The 17,199-nt window shown below is 36.4% G+C and overlaps 1 protein-coding gene and 2 long non-coding RNA genes across 11 annotated transcripts in view; 1 reads left to right on the forward strand and 2 right to left on the reverse strand.

Annotated features, from left to right (window-relative positions):
- Window positions 1-8,510, reverse strand: part of SLC39A12 (solute carrier family 39 member 12) — a 44,116-nt gene extending 35,606 nt beyond the window's left edge. For 3 of the 9 annotated variants that reach the window (XM_031553910.1, XM_031553909.1, XM_031553908.1), the window contains exons 1-2: window positions 8,331-8,506; window positions 353-498 (exon numbers count right to left, since the gene is read on the reverse strand). The gene's annotated coding sequence lies outside the window, so the exon portion shown is untranslated. Of the gene's footprint in view, window positions 1-352; window positions 499-8,330 lie in introns of all 9 variants that reach the window. The other 6 variants (XM_019616426.2, XM_019616423.1, XM_031553907.1 and 3 more) reach the window with 5 other exon arrangements.
- Window positions 4,782-7,894, forward strand: LOC109368202. Its single transcript, XR_002115989.1, has 3 exons — window positions 4,782-4,890; window positions 7,416-7,474; window positions 7,557-7,894. It is a non-coding gene; the product is annotated as an uncharacterized LOC109368202 (long non-coding RNA).
- Window positions 8,511-13,770: 5,260 nt separating the features above from the next.
- Window positions 13,771-17,191, reverse strand: LOC104911442. Its single transcript, XR_793915.3, has 3 exons — window positions 16,622-17,191; window positions 15,736-16,078; window positions 13,771-13,964 (listed from the first exon to the last, which is right to left on the reverse strand). It is a non-coding gene; the product is annotated as an uncharacterized LOC104911442 (long non-coding RNA).
- Window positions 17,192-17,199: the final 8 nt, after the last annotated feature.

The following is a 17,199-nucleotide window of genomic DNA, read 5'->3' on the forward strand; positions in this document are numbered from 1 at the left end:
GTTTTTCTTTGTGAAGCACTGTCCTCAGAGAACAGGCTCATTCATCCCTTCTCATTCTGTACCACACTCACACCATTTATAAAAGCAGGGACAGCTCAAACCATGATGAAAAAAATTCCTCCTCCCACTCTGATTTTCCTGAGGGGTTCTTTTGCAAAGCTGACATTTATGTCAACACATTGCTACTGTATTATTGCACTAGAATATAGTGAAAACTGATGACTGACAGATTTCCACAGTGATAAATACACCAGTCATATCATTCTCCCACCTTGCAAACCTTCAGTGCGGTAATGAACAACTAACATCTCACTTTGTTCTTCAAACCCTGAGAAGCAGTAAGACTGCTTACCTTACTGGTAACAGAAACATCATGTTTCTCTTCAGAGCTCTAGGAACACAGTCTTGGGTTCTAAAATGCCAGCAGTGCTTCCTCCAAGGCTGTCAGCTCAAAGGGAGTAGTCTTGTATTAGTAAGGCTGAGAGTTGGCAACTGATACTTGTGAAGAAAAAAAAAAAGAAAAGAGAACAATAACAGCTCAAGTTAAGAGCAAAATGTAAAGAAATGATGTTGTCAAAAACACAATTACAGGTATACGGAACAGTGTAAACTCTTGTGTGATCAAAGCTGAACATTTAAAAAATTAGTCCTACTATTATTTACTCAATGATACCAAAGACCCCTGACATCTGTGTTGAAATGTGTTTTATTTTACCTTCACACTTTTTTTTTCTGTTATATAAATGACTGAAGATCAGAAACATAACAGGCATCTCTGGCCTTGTAACTTGCTTTGTGAAACAACACTATGTCCACATTTGTTCCACTAATAAAAACAATTCCTCAGATGATGTGGCAATAACTTCCAACACTTAGTTCCATAGATTGCTTAATCGCCAAACAAACATAGAGTATGTTTAACTGTATATAATTTAGCATTTTGTGTATAATTAGTAATTGAAATGAAAAATTTATTCCGTCCAGTTAATTTGTATAAACAGAAGATGAATTGTTTCAATTTGCTGAGAAAAGCTAATGTTTAAAAATACACATTTTATGTTTTACTACTATCAAAAGCTTCTGAGAGAAGATTTGCATAATAATACTGGCAATATCTCACATTAGTGTTCAGTGTTGCAAACTTCCTTCTCTGGCTTGTAAATATGTTTCCCATTGGTGGCAAAGTTACTGATGAGGACTCAGGCTTCCTCTTCTTCTTTAACCCTTAGCATCACAGCATTGCCTCTGCTTTTAGTCATGATCTGTCAGCTCGGAATATTTCTGTCTGCACAACAATTGGAGGACTACTCTTAACATGATTTCTGAAACCAATTGCTAACTCCTTTTTTTCAAACTCCTCTGTAATAGCATTATTCCCCTGCTACCTACCCATGCCGATATTATGTCAACCAACAAAACGGGACAATGATAACAATCGAGCCATGTAGTTAGATGCCTAATACAAGTTTGCTGACAGATACGATGAAATGACTCAGAACCTCAAGAAACAACCATCACTAATATAATTCTCTCATTTCTTATAGCAGTCTCTCACATTTTGGCTTAAATTTAATTGCATGTCCTCTGGTGATTTTTCAATAGATGGGGGAAAAAAAAAGGTAGACAATGTGTACGGAGAAAGAACTCTCAGAGGTATTGCAGTACCAGGTATCTCAAAACAAAGCAACTTGCCCTTCTAACATGAAAAAAAGACCAAAACCAGAGGCATGGCAAACTTAAATAAGCAAGTTACACTTTTTAAACTTGATTCTACACTTAGTCCAGGAATATCTCATGCTCAAGCAAGGATCTGACATCAAGAATTTGCAGAGATAAATCACCATTTTTAATCAGTTTGAACTTAGATCATGGAGGGATACTTGAAGAGAGTAACAGATTGCTTATCAGCACTGCTAAGCATCCTAGTAAAATGTTATCAGAAAAGATAAGGATGTGATAAAAATGGAACTTTCCAAAATTCGTATTTTATTTTATGTTTCTGTTCATGATCTCAAACAAAGCACATCTTCATGCACCAGTGCTCTCTTTTATGACTAAGCAAGCTCATATTACTATGTCCCCAAACTTCCATGACTAGGAGTGAAGGCAATTTCCAAATAGCATAATCAGACACAGAATATGATAAGCATGTGCAGCAAGCCCTCTTTGGTTACAGGATTTTCAGCTGTTTAAATTTTAAGTGAGCCAGTAAGACTCATTGCAGCTTGTCTTGTTTCTCCCACCTACGCACCTGCTGCAAGAACAAAAGCAAGTTGCCCATTCACAAATGCCATGAATAACTGCACTCTGCAATTTACTATTTTCAAAGGATCAGTGAATAAATTATATGTGAATAGGAAAACTCTCTAGAGGACTCACTGAGAGATGACAAGGACGTGCCCATGAGCTCTATCAGCCTGGCAAGCCACTTAATTTTATTTGTACAACAGAATAGGGAGAGGATGTAGGCATCATTTTAGCAAGACCCCTGCTGAACTTCACAGATTAACTGAGAAATGCAGCTATATAACTCTTATTCCTTAAATACTATAAATCTTGTTTTGATGGACAGAGCAAATGTGCTTTTTGCCCTTTTATTAATCACAGCAATTTTGGCAAACAGAGAATTCTAAACTACTGCAGATTTCTCCCGTGTTATTAATGTGATGTGTGCACATTACTATAATTACAGCCATAGGCAGCATATTGACATATGAAAGGACTATATTTTGCAAGAAATTTAAGTCTAACTTCTATATATAAAGCATTCTTGCCAATGAATTAATGCCAGAGTACTTTAATTAAAAAAAAAAAAAAAATCAGTGCTTTAAAATTACTACAGTCTACTCAGCCTCATTGGCCTCACATGCCAATCCCAACAGTATTATATATTTAGGGTGCCAATTAATTAAAATGACTGAATTCTATTGAAATGATCTGAGATATACATTAATATAGTTTCACATACTAATATGTAACTCTGGAACAAGCCTTATATTAGTTCAGGACTGATAGACTCACATGTTAACAGTAAGTTTCCTTAGGGAGACTTGGAAATCTATTTATAACAGAAGGAATTTGTGGATTATTTCCACTCTAGGCCAGCAAAGCTTCTTAAGTTTTGAGAATTGTACCTTCAGAAGTATTTTTTCGACATACCGCACAAATAATTCTTGACATCTATTGTCTTCAGACAACTGGCATAAAAACTTAGATAGATTAACAAAACATTATTTTATATGAAATGTGTGACCTTCTTAGGTCTCATTAATTGTCCTTATCTTACTACAAAATTTAACCTCTTATAACTTCTCCATTGCTGATTTTCTGGTCAGCAAAAAAATGGATACAAAGGTAACTGTGAAGACTATTCAAGAGTATCATTAAATCTAATCAAGAACTTAGATACAGCAGGAGATATGTGCATGTGGAGGTGTTTAAGGCCAGGTTGGATGGGGCCCTGGGCAATCCTATCCAGCAGCTGGCAGCCATGCTTGTGTTAGGAGAGTTGGAACTTACTGATCCTTGAGGTCATAGAATCATAGAACGGCCTGGGTTGAAAAGGACCACAGTGATCATTGTTTCAACCCCCTGCTATGTGCAGTGTTGCCAACCACCAGACCAGGCTGCCCAGAGCCACATCCAGCCTGGCCTTGAATGCCACCAAGGATGGGGCATCCACAACCTCCTTGGGCAACCTGTCCCAGTGCGTCACCATCCTGTGCGTGAAAAACTTCCTCCAAGGTCCTTCCTAACTCAGGCCATTCTATGATTCAACAGCAGCTTCAACTATCTTACCTCCTTTTATGCTATAAAGATGAAGAAAGTGAGTTATTAAGCTTTCTACTTGTTCAGTTATGTCCTGGAATGCTACCAGAATCTATCATGTGCATCCTTCATTTCTGTTTCTTTATGTTTCTAAAGATAAAAACATGAGATGGTTTTACTAAGAACATATCATCTAACCCAAAGCACTTATAGTTTCATTAAACATATGATTACACATGAATAACTACATAACACTTCAGCACAGAGCACCAATTAGTAATAAAATGAAGAAATTTTTTTAACAATTATGCTATTTACCATGTAGGAAACAGACTTATGTATCACATTTCCAACATTGTCTTCTGATCATGTGTAATGCTGTAACTCAATGGAAAATGCAGCAATGATAGCAGAGTAGCAAAGTCATAGGCTGCAGCAAGTGAGGATTTGCTCAGAGGACACAGGAACAAAGGGAAAATGCTGCTTACTCCTGGAAGACCTAAGGTAAGCCAGGATCTCCAGCAAGATACCCTTACCTGCACTACAAACCCTTAAATGAAATCTGGAAAGGGGTGAATCCTGGCTGCACCCATTGCGGCCTCTCAGATGCATTGCATACACCTGAGCTCTCCTGGTTGGCCCTGCCTTCCCACCAATTGCTCAATCACTGGTTCAAGCCATGACTTAACATTTCCACTAAAACATATCATATTGAAATGGTCCTTTCCTGTTGGATAGCCACCCTTTTATGTTTGACAGACACTCAAAAGTCTCTTTATGCTAGGTGACATACTTGATACAATATTTCTAAAACATTTTTACTCTTACAGTGGTTGAGATAAGTGTGTTCTCATACTGTTTTTGTACTACTGTATTTTGCTCCATGTCCAAAATTCCAAGCCTCTAGTTCTTTTTGCATGAAAGCCCAATTATGCTCTGTTGCTTTCTGAGTCAATGTCCTCAGCAAATGATGTCATTGCTATCTACTTATTAGGTAACAATAGTCTAAATAGTTGAATCATGGAAGATCTCAGTAGTAACTCCTAAGTCAATCAATCAAAGCAACTCATAACCTTCTAGATTATTTACTCATCCTCAATTTTTCCAAACTCCTTCAATTTAGTAAGTAGTTTCCTGTTTGGTACCACACCGAATAGTTATATGTAATTGTTACTGTGAAGTCCTGACGGATCTCATCTACTGCATCTCCTTTATTCAGAAGATCAATGAATTAATAACATGTTAAAAAAAAAAAAAGTACTTTCCTATGGCTTATTAATTACTTCATTTTAACAGCTAAATGGAAATTAAAATATATATTTAGCTATAATTTTTTATATTTTATGAAAGCAGAAACTAAAAAAATTGCAGAATTAGTCCTTTCTAGTTGCATCAAATAAGTTACATTACTGAAAATATCAAAATACTTAAAACCATTAGAAGTATATAGTGTAAGATAACTTAAATTTAACATGCAGTGTTACTAGATTGAAAAATCTGAGACTGTGCTTCTACTGCCAGATCTTTCAATCTCTTTTATTGTACTCAGTTTCTAGGTGAGTAAATATTTGTACTCATTCTAGCAAATTCATCTGGAAGTTACTAAAAATACATATACACGCATCCAAGTCTGAAATTGAAGTTCACTCCAATACAAAACAAAAGCATACTATAGATAGGCCAATTAGATTCATTTCCCTCAAATTGCTGTTAATTATAAAATAAAAAACTGGATTTAGTGTCAGCCAGCTTTTGAAGGCAACAGCACTGGCAACAGCACATTCCATTCTTAGACATTTTTGTTCTGGTTTTTACTTGTTTTATCCAAGTTATTTGTAGTTTTATGCATGCATATTATTATTTCATATCAATGCAAAAGCCAACTGCAATGAATGAAGTATGGGTTTTGAAAGAATCATAGATTGTTTGGGGTTGGAAAGGACTTTGAAGATCCTGTGGTTCCAACACCACTACCACAGGCAGGGACAACTTCCACTAGACCAAGTTGGGCAAAGCCCCATCCAACCTGGCCTTGAACAACTCCAGGGCACCTCAGCCTCTCTGCACAGGTTGTAGTGCATCACCACCCTCACAACAAAGAAACTTTGGAGAATTTAGACTTCTCCTTTTTTAACCATCTCAAAAACATTAGCTCATTGCTTGAACACTGTCTGCTGCATTCAGAAAACAAACACAGATAAATTAAAAAAAATAAGAGAGTAATATATTTTTTAAATTAAGGTTATTCTTATACCACAAATAATAACATAAAACTCACATTCCTTATTAATGAATACACATGTAGGATTCTATGAATGATAACAACAAATAGGAATAAACAAATAAATAATAAAAATATAGATACATTAAGGAAACAATACAAGATGCTAGTTTTCAAGGACACTAAAGCCAGTCTCTGTCAAGTACCAGAAGAAAACCTGTTATAAAGTAACTGGTGATAGGAAAGCTATCACACTTGTGGTCCTGGGTCCTGAGTTTGGAAAACCTTCTAATACTCAGCTGAAAATAATCAAGTACAAGTATTTGCAACACTATCACTTAATGTGATTTCGGTTGTTATTTTAAGCTCTAATTACTGATTTAGAGATTTCACCACCCAGACGATCTACTCCTAATCAGTACCTGTAGTCTCCCACATACTGTTCCAAGAATTGCTTGTCTGAATTTTCTATTTAGTTCTAATTATAACCTATTGTGGAGAAAACAGTAACAGAATGTATTAAGCTTGTCCTTTCATCAAGGCAGCAATGGGAAATTTAGAAGAAATAACCCTTTCAATTTTTAAAAATCTGTGCCCACAATTCTTGCAGATGCTGCATATCGTGTAAATTTCATGCTCCCTTTGTGAAAAATATTCGTAACTCTAATATTTAGTAACTTTTTTTCTTTCTTATTTGTGCTTTTCCTTTGTCTTTTTTTACATGAACACTGTGTTTATTCATTTGTTTTCATTGCCAATTATCTTTTTGTTTTCCTTGTTTTCTTATACCTTATTAGATGGCATTATATTTGTATTGCTAAGTATAGAAGTACAATCGCAAAAAGAGAATACAGTATTAATTATGATGCTTGGACAGATGATAAAGGAAAATAAAGGATTATTTTGTCAAAAAGTTTTGTTACAATTTCTATTGTACCCTCTCTTAAATATTACTTTTTAACACAAATGTAATGATTGCAGAATTTGTCCTATTTCTATTTAACACAACTATCATTCTTATTAATAATCAGTCTCATTTTAATTTTTAAAAACTCCCACTCCCAGTTTTGCTGTGTTGTTTCCAGCTTCACAGAAAGAGCCTTTTTAAAATATCGCATACATGAATTCACACATAAACAAATCTGGAAAATCATAAATGTGAAGTTCAATCTCATTTTACGCAACTTCATTGAGTTAAAGTGTGTATTTATTAATGACTAAACCTAACAACATACAATCTGCAGCTCACTGTAAAGTTCAGAAGTAGCCAAGTAGAAAAAGTCAATGCTTGGCAGTTGCTAGCTAGAAAAAGAAAGCATTAAGTGGATTAGTATGCAGAGCACGGTGCATTGAGGGAAATTTTTAATTAACTCTCTCTTAAGAAGTTTGGTTTTGGTCTTACCTAGAATTTTGTTTTGTTTTCCAGAAACCCTGATAAGAACTGAAGATGAAGCTGGGGCAAATTTATTTAAGAAGAAAACTAAGGTTATTCATAAATCACTGCAAGGAGAAAAAAGGGAGGTAGGAGTTCTGGCTTTAAAAACTCATTCTTTGTGTACACCTTCAGATGAAAGTCTGGAGAATGGATGTATCCAACATATTGGATTTCCTCCCCATTCTGAGAGACGAGTCTCCTAGTATTGTTTCGCTGCAACATTTTGAGTGACTCAGAACTGTCTGACTAGAAAATTCTGTCTATTAAAGAGAATAAGTATAAACTCAGAGATTGCCTGTCTGTATCTATCTTAGGATAACTGGCTATGTATTAACTTCAGTTTGCTCTCCTACTGCTGAAACAAAAATATGACAAATAAACTTGCCAAACACCATCCTTACTATCATTTGGAGACAGGAAGTATGCGCATATGAGAGAGAAATAAACCACAGCATTTCCTCTTGGCATGCTCCTTAATACTACTTCACCTTTAAGAAACCCATAAACTGGAATTAAATCTTTCAGAATGCAAATATACAGGTCTGCATCTATTATCCATGTTTTAAATACAAAACTTCAGACTTTACAGTAAAGCTGTCACACTTCTGTCACTCCAGACTCCCTGTATAGTATCACTAGAAAAGAGACTAAGAGGCAGTTTATCTAGCCTATTCTAGAAGACTGCTTTTGGAGGAGAGGAATTGTGGTCTAGACTTAGTGATTGTACGTATAACTTGTATAACAGTTGAAAGCCTGCAGCAATCATCCCTGATGCAGATGTCTGTAGCATTGTACAATTAACAAATGTACGGTTAGAAGAGCGGCATCATTGAGATAGTATTTTACAAGCTTTTAGTTGGAAAAATTATCACGGTGGAAAGAGAAAATCAAAAATGAAATGCTCACTTATGTCCTAGGCCTGCAGTAGAAAATTCCAAAAGGAACAATCTCCAGAAAGGAATCCTTCCCCTGTGCCAGTCAGCTCTTAAGTGGGGTCTAGGAGAGGAGCAGCCAGGTCCACGCCTTTCGGTCACACAGCTGAATCGCCTTCACCTGTGCTCCCATAGCTGACTCAGTGCTTGCCTCAGGTGATCAATCAGTGGCTCAGGCCATGACTCAACAGTTCCCATACAACCATCAACTACAGTTGAAAAACATGGATTTTTAGTGTGAATGAAAACTATTATCAAAGTAAATATTAGTTTTAATTTTTAGAAGAAACATATTCTCAATTTTGTTTTGTAATGAATTTGATCTATTTCAGCAGATAATTTTTGATTCAGTTAAATATGCTGCAATGCCCTTTAAATAGTAATATCTTGATAAGTATTATCTCTCAATAAGTATTGTAAGTAATGATAATAAGCAGTAAAAACAGACAAAATCAAACATGAATAACCAATTAATTCATGACTTTTCTAATTCTCTTTGTACAGTTTATCTCCAGTAACTCTGTCCTTCTCTGTTTTTTTTCAATTTCCATTTTTTAATGCATACATGCATCCATCTGTTTATCTCAGGAGAACTGATATCCTTACATTCAGATTGTTTCTCTGTTCCAAAATCATTCTACTTCTCTTTGTATGTCCTTCAAAACTATGGAGACCACTGCTTCAAAAATACCAAGTTGGAGGTACTCACAGTCATGAGCAGCAGAAAGTGAATATTCTTGATTAGTTTCTAAAAGAACTAGCAGAACGCTTTCATTTGCACATGTATTTCTTAGTGAGTACTGGTAGTAGGCATTTGATTCCAGCTCTTGGAATCAATATGTTGTTTTTTAAGTAATCATAACTTTTGTACTGATGCATAAAAGCAGTAATTTGCAATATTTTTGCCCATCTCTCACACATTCCATAAGGTACTTGGTTCTAAAAATCAACATGGGGAAAATATTTTTGAGATAGGCGGGTTGATACATATAGTATGACATATACTAAAGTTTAAGATTAGTGAAATCAATGCCTGGAAAAAACATACATTTATTTCCAAGAATCCAGTCCTACAGCTTGCTCATTGCAATAGAAAGCTACAGGGAGTTGCCTCTTGTTGGTGACATGAGAGTAAGCTTTAAATACAGATTCAAATAGTGACTAGTTCAGCATTTCAAAGGAATTAAATGATGAATTCTTACCCAAATTTCAACTACAAATAAATGTCATTTGGATTCATCACTAATGTAGACGAACCTGCATTCCTGCAGAAAATCTTGATTCACACTATTTTGTTGATGTCTTAGGACACACTATCTGCAAACTATTATTAATCCCACACAACACTCAATTATCTCAGAAAAATCAAAGTTTCTACTACCTCCTACTGGAAAATTACCGGAGCACTTTTGTAAAAATAATTATTTATAATCCAGATATTTTCTACAGGACTTCATATAATGTAAATAATGTATCACCCTAGTTTAAGTGCAAATGTTGCTTTTTATGGGATAACGTTAAAGTTGATAAGTGATAAGTTTGATTTGACAGTATTCTCTCTCTCACCAGTTTTCCTCAGGAACTGATGTTGGTTTGAACTATTTCTTTCCCTGTGTCTCTCTTGACAGAACTAAAGCACTTAATCCTCCCCCAGTCCTGAACTCCATATTTTTCCAAATGCTCACTGTTAATATATATCTAACTTGCTAAATACAATCCTTGGTACGCTTTGTAAATGCCATGTCCCCAGACTGAAACTGTCAAATTAAATTGTTTATTTTCAAGCTGTTTACAGAGAAGTAATTTTCTTTCTAAGCTGTTGTATTCCAGGTTTCAGCTAGCTTCATATCAACACAGTCTGCTTTTGTTTTCTTCTGGCTTTTTTAGCAATGTATTGCATTTTTAACATACAAGTCATTTGGAAATACCATTATTCTAGTCTTATACTTTCCATGACCCTTGAGTTTATACCTGAACAGGAACAGCCAAGCTAGGAAATACTGAACAGGCATAGACATCATCCTACCATCTACCTTAATCATCCTAGCTGACCCCATTGGCTAATGATGCTAGGGTAATATACCCAATATATTACTTAGATTATTAACATAACTCAGGAAAGAGCTGCTCTGGGTTGAGCCAACATAAGAATAGACCAGCTGTGTTCAAGTACACCCCTCGCGGACTTGAGTTACATTTTCATATTTAGAAGCATGAATTCCTGACACTATTTACTAGCAGATCTGACATGTACAGTACATTCAGTTCCAGGATGCAGGGTGAGCTATGGGCCTTTGAAGCAGGGCCATGCATAAGATGGCACATGCCTTAATATGGGGATTTGCAGAAGTGTTAGAGTAAATGATACATGATAGAACAGGTGGAAATGCTAGCAGTATTAGGTAACACCTATCTGCTTTAGGGTGGTGAATCTGAGTGTATACAACCATGTATACATCTGTCCACCTCCCTAAAAGCATAACCTTTGCCCATGTAAAGAGATTAGTTTCCTTAATGGTATTTGTGTCCATCATATAAAATAAAAATAATCTGTTGTTTGACAAGGGAGCACTGGAGTAATCACTGATATAATTTTTAAAGATTCATTAAAAAAATGGTCATTTGTGCTTTTAATTCTCATGGTCCTCTTAGGGTGGCTATAACCTTCAAATGTCTGCAGAAGCTCAGTGTGGAATCCTGGCCTTACCCACAGTCAGGAGATTGGAGAGGACAGTAACATGCACTCATCACATTTATTTTAAATATTTGCATGAATATGCATTTTTGAATGATGTATTTCTGGCCTCGGCTGTAACTCAAACTGGGAACTCATCCACGATTGTATAACCCAGGACTAAGAATCTTAAGCGTAAAACATCTTCACAAGCAGTCAGTTTAATAAAGAATCCAGTCAACGGAGAATGGAGCTATTAAAAGGTGTTTCACAAAAGATAATAAGTGAAACATTAAGGATGAGAACAGCATAATAAAAAGTTTTCACCCAGACAAAGAATTCATTAAGAGTTTGACTGTACAAATATGGAAGACAGCTGCAACAGTATTACTGAAACACACCAAGATTTCATTTTTAATTTGCTAATTGAGCCGATGATTATTCACAATTACAAATTCGTTGCAGTTCTGCAGTTCATTTCTCTGCAACATGGTTTTCACTACTGTCATAAAAATCCAGACCAGTAGAAAATGAAAACTAGCAGACTGTTAAAATTTCCCTTCTTTGCAATTTTCCTTGTATTCCCTCTGCAACAACAAAACACTGCTCTGATGACCCTGGTCAGACTTGAATGTGTCTTTTTCAACAGCAAAAAAAAAATACTGATAATGACAGAATTTTATTCTTTACAGCTCTGTATTAATTATATCTTCAACAGATTCACCATAGCTGAGAGAACTGACTTTGTTGGGGTTTTTTTTGCTTGAAAAAGTGACGCTTTTAGCTGCTCATTATTTTTCTACTATAAACATAAAGAGAAGACAAAAGAGCAAAGTTACTGAACACAGAAAATACTGCAATGATAATTTTGTGTAATGATTGCTTAAGGCTGGCAATAATTCTAAATTACTTTCTTAATGGATTCAATGCAAAGCATTGGACTAATGTTTACCATCAAAACAACTTCTAAGGAAAATAAAAATGTGTGACTAAATAATGAGTGCTTCAAACTTCTTTGTCTGCAAGTTACTCATCTGTCAAATATAACATTATAGGTATTTGTTGCCATAGCTATTTAACCACAAGTTTGTTTTGTTTAATAAAAAGTTGTGGGACATGCCCAGATGATAGAATTACTGAAATCTCTGCTGAATTTATAAGACTGTGATGAATTTTACTGACAAAAGGGCTTGTTTAAGTACAATTTATGCTTTTCTAAAACCAATTTAAATATAGAAAATAACTCATTGGTTGGGATTGACATTTGCCATACAAAATCCATCACAACAGATGTCTCAATTCCTTGAGACATTTTCTCCAGGAAAGACAGATAAAGTACATAGGCTAGGTACTCACAAATTATTGAACTTGAATTCATTCAGTATACCTCATCCATCATATTTTCATAAGGCCCCACTCCTGCCAGTCGCTGCATAATGTGCAGCACAGAGCATTTGACTAGAGCAGAGCCTAAATGGGAGCACAAAGAAACACAGCTTACTCTAGGCAAGTCTCTATTTTTAGCTGAAGTGAATTTCATATAAACTTCTTATGGAGCAGCTGTATGTGGTCACAGGCTTGTTTATATTGCTGTGTCTCATTTCACTTCTGAACGCGATTTTTAAACTATTTTTGCTAAACTGGAAAAATAAAAAGTGATGTAAAGAAACTTTTGATTTCTTGTTTTAAACGGACTTAAAGACAAGCTACATTACAAGATATATGGGCATGTTTATACTGTAGAAGAAACCAATGTAATTATTAATTCAATCTTGTGTACAAACAAAGGTAAGACTTGAAAGTAATTATGTCAGCTACAGTCAGTGTTCCTTTACTTTTTTAGCTCTCAAGCAGCAAAACTATAGCAACCAAAGAGCAAGAGAGGGTACCACAAAGATGTTGGTTTTTTTTTAAAGAAGCATGAAGAACAAAAGCACTCCACTCCCCAGAATAAGAAATCAGTTAGATGAGGCAGTAAAGCGGCATGGTTGAACAAGGACCTGCTGACCAGGTTGATGGAAAAGAGGAAAAGTATAAGCAGTGGCATGGGATGAGTGGCTTCTACTCTGCTCTTATAAGGCCCCATCCGGAGTACTGAATTCAGGCCTGAGGGCCTCGGTACAGGAGGGATGTGGAGCTGTTGAAGTGGATCCAGAGGGCCATGAAGATGATCAAAGGGCTGGAGCACCTCTCCTGTGAGAAACAGTTGGGGGAGCTGGGCTTGTTTAGCTTGGAGAAGAGAAGGCTCTGGGGAGACCTCATGGTGGCCTTCCACGGTATCTGAGGGGAGCTTTTTATACTTGAGGATTTTTTTACACAGTCTAGTAGTGACAAGGGGCAATGGCTTTAAACTAAAAGAGGGGAGATTGAGGTTAGATTTTAGGAAGAAATTTTTTACTCAGAGGGTGGTGAGGCACTGGAACAGGGTATTCTGAGAGGTTATGGATGCCCCATCTCTGGAAGCATTCAAGGCCATGTTGGGTGGGATCCTGGGCAGCCTGGTCTACTGGTAGGCAACCCTGCCCACAGGAGGGTTGGAACAAGATCTCCTCCAATCTAAGCCATTCTGTGATTCTATATAATTCAGCAAGAGTGAGAAACCATTTCTTCAGGTCCTCACTGCCCTGTAACTGCAGATAATGGGGGAAAAAGGAAACAAACAGAAGCAATGAGCTGACAATATTTATGATGATACAGACAAATTTTAGATATTTCTCATCCCCACACCAGTATGAGAGCATCTCATGATGCTAGAAACTGAGTACAGTTGTGTTTTTTTTTTAATAATTTTATTTTTATTTTTATTTCAGGCAGTGTAGGTTTATCTATCATTTAAAAGAAAGCTGAGGTTGACTTCCTCTTGAAGACTGGTAATTTAACAGGACAGCTGGCTTTCTCCTGCAAAGCCTGACAAACAGCAGAGCTGGCAGAAAACTGGAAAGAAAAAAAAAATCAGCAGATCAACTAATCAAAAAACACATATCTGAATAACTGGGGAGATATCTAAATGGCTGCCATAAAGGCTGCTACGCAGAAACACATTATTTGTTGCTCTATACTTAGTCTTGACAGCTTAAGCATTGAGAATTCTAAGTATCATTAGATTTGAAGGAGAAATAAACTATGTTGCTCTGCATTTCAAGCATCATTTAAAAGTAAAGATGGTGTTGAACATTCATTATTTAGTCCCAAAGGCAAAGATTAAAGGATGTTATTAAGGTAACTGAGAAGCAATAAAGGGCACAGAAAGGAAATTCTGCAGGAAACAAGACAGCATATTTCTGAAACAAAGCTGACACTAAAAAGGCAATGTTAGGGGAGTATTAAATATTTGTTTCTATTGCTTGGTAGTTGTTGGAAAATACATAAACTCTTCATAAAATAATTAAGAGATATGGTACAACAATAGCTTGACAAGAGTTAATTCAGTTAAACTTTACTACATCCAGGCTCTGATTAAAACAGGCAGTTACCACAATGTTTTCTGGCCTTGCAATGCATGCACTGCTAGTGCTATACAAACATTTCTTTGAATAAAATAACGTGTCATGGCCCTACATACTTACTAGTCACCTGAACCAATAACAAAGCAATATCTTTCGAGTATAATAAAGTCAAAAGCCCAGCATCTTTCAGAACACCTGTCTGTTGACTTTCTACTCATGTTCTGAGCTCCACAAATGATTTCATACAAATAAAGAGATTGCATTTTAGGTTTGTGCTTCAAATACAGGAAAACCATTAAAATAAGCACATTAAAATAAGTTCTTGTACAAAGATATATTTTCTTTTCCAAGGCAAAATTAAACGTTGCTACAAGCTTTCATAATACCTCAGGGACAGGCAAATGAAAGTTGATTATTTTAGGCAGTAAAAAAAAGCCTTTGAATGAATCAAATCAGCAGATACATGGAAGAGAGAAAAGCATATCTGATAGCCCTACAGAGCCAGAGGTCACACTTGGATAATTATATTCAACAGATCCTTGCAGACTTATAGTCTAGAGATACGGTAAATCCATTTTTATCACTGTGCTATCCCATGGCAATTAAAATGCTCATGATTTTCTATACTTCCATAATATTTGTCCCATAATCACTGTGTCTTATTACTGAAAACTCCTAGTGTATTTAACCTCATTGTGCACTGTAACCCAATCAATCACAGAACTGATTACTTTGATAACTTTTTCCTGTACTCTTCTAGACCCTATGTATCTTTTTCAGTCACAGCCCTACACATTACAGCTGCATTTTTCCTAATAATTTTACGTGCTTTTTGAATGTTGCAGGGGCTGACCAAATGCTTTTCAATAGGCTGTCAGAAATGTTTTCCCAGTTAAAAAGTGTTGCTGCACATGCTTTTTTATATTTTTATTTTTCCCACATACATAGCAGTGTTTGTAGTTCCCATTTTGTTATCTTAGCAGTATACAAATCTTTAGGTCTTCACAGTCAAGTTCTAATTTTGACAAATATGTATAATTTTGGGTTATTGCTAAACATCATAATTAGCTTTCTTCTAGCTGATCTGCAATAGCACATGAACTATGCTAGCCACGTGTAAACCAGACCCCTACAATTCTAGCAGAGTGTGAGGCATGATTTTGTAATACAAAAAATCCCACATTTACTCTTCTATAAACTATCATATTTATTTCCTAATTCTCCTTTTACTGTATTTACTTCAGAGAATTTCAGCTTACCTCTGAGAAAGTTAGATCTGTTTTTAGTGCTCAGGAAACACAGAGATTGTTTCACAGACTGAAATGGTATTTGTCACTTTATATTCCTTTGGCACTGAAGATCTATTCAGGAACGGATTATGCACTAGAGCAAACAGTAACTTCAAGGTTGCTTTTTTTCTGACACAGTCACTATGACAGTGATGTTTCTCCAGCATTTTCTGACAAGGTCTTGTGTTCTTGCGATTAATCTGAGTTTTCACTTCAAAAAGCAGGTTTTTTTTTCAGAAATCTTATGTATGTGTCGTAATAGTTCATAGGACAAATCTGTTCACAGGTAACTGAAGTCCTCTATTTCTTCCTTCTGTGTTTGAAAGAAAAACAGGAAAAATGGAGAAATACTGTAAGCAACTATACTGATGACATCTGATGTGTCAGTGTTATATGGTCTCTAAGTGCAATTCCATTTCATTTTTTCAGAAAATTAGCAAACAAATGCACCTAATGAAAGTCTGGAAAAATGTGAAAGCAACAAAATGAGCACTTACTGAAAGACAGTAAATGGACAATTACTGGAAGAATGGCGATAAAGAGAGATAATTTCATCCTGACAGTAACAAGAAAGTAAAGTTGGAAATAAAAGTGGCCATTAAATATTCTCAAGAGGAAGAAACTTGGAGTGTAAACAAGTTTCTGAAATCAAGCCATGAGAATTCCTGTCAGTTCTATGCTACTAAGAAGTTAATATGCTTGGCATTTTGGGGACTTTACAGTTTTAAGATCGAAAAGCAATTAACTGAACTCTAACATGCTTCTATGAGATAAGCACACATTATTATCCCGTTATCACTGAGGGAGAAGCAGAGCAAATGGTTTTTGATTCGTCACATAGTGCACAGATGCCTACCTGGAATACTGAAGTGGTGATCCCACAGGGCTTGCAAGGGAAGAAAAAAGAAAAGCAGAAGAAAACAATTAACATTTTACTATATTTGCTTTATTTGAAAGTCAAGCATAAGAGCTATGAGAAAAAAAAAATCCTTTGACCCTCATTAGACCAGTAAAAGAGCATTCCAGCTGGAGAGATGACCAGCACATTATCTCATTCACCAGCTAAAAAGTTAATTATGAAATCGGAATCAGTTCTCTTTTCATCTTGTCTCCCTGCAGTTCATTTAAGTGCCTCAAGGCTCTGCAGCGATGCTCAAGGCCCCGACGCAGCCCGGGGCGCACCGCGCGCCCGCCCCGGCGCAGCCCTTCGCAGCGCAGCCCGACTGGGCAGCGAGTGCTGGGACAGCTCAGACCAGTCCCTGGCAGAGAAGGAAGCCCGCTGTCACGCCACAGGTGTCCTCAACGTTTCTTGTCAGCGTTTACTGCAGAGAAGACTAAGTTGAGAGCCCAAGTTGGGCTCGCTCCGACGCCGCTCCTGTCGCTCGCTCGCTAGGTGTCGCCGCCGGCTGCCGCGGAAGATGGCGCTCACCGCCG

The sequence above is a fragment of the Meleagris gallopavo genome, chromosome 6 (genome assembly GCF_000146605.3).
Source record: "Meleagris gallopavo isolate NT-WF06-2002-E0010 breed Aviagen turkey brand Nicholas breeding stock chromosome 6, Turkey_5.1, whole genome shotgun sequence".
NCBI lineage: Eukaryota > Metazoa > Chordata > Aves > Galliformes > Phasianidae > Meleagris > Meleagris gallopavo.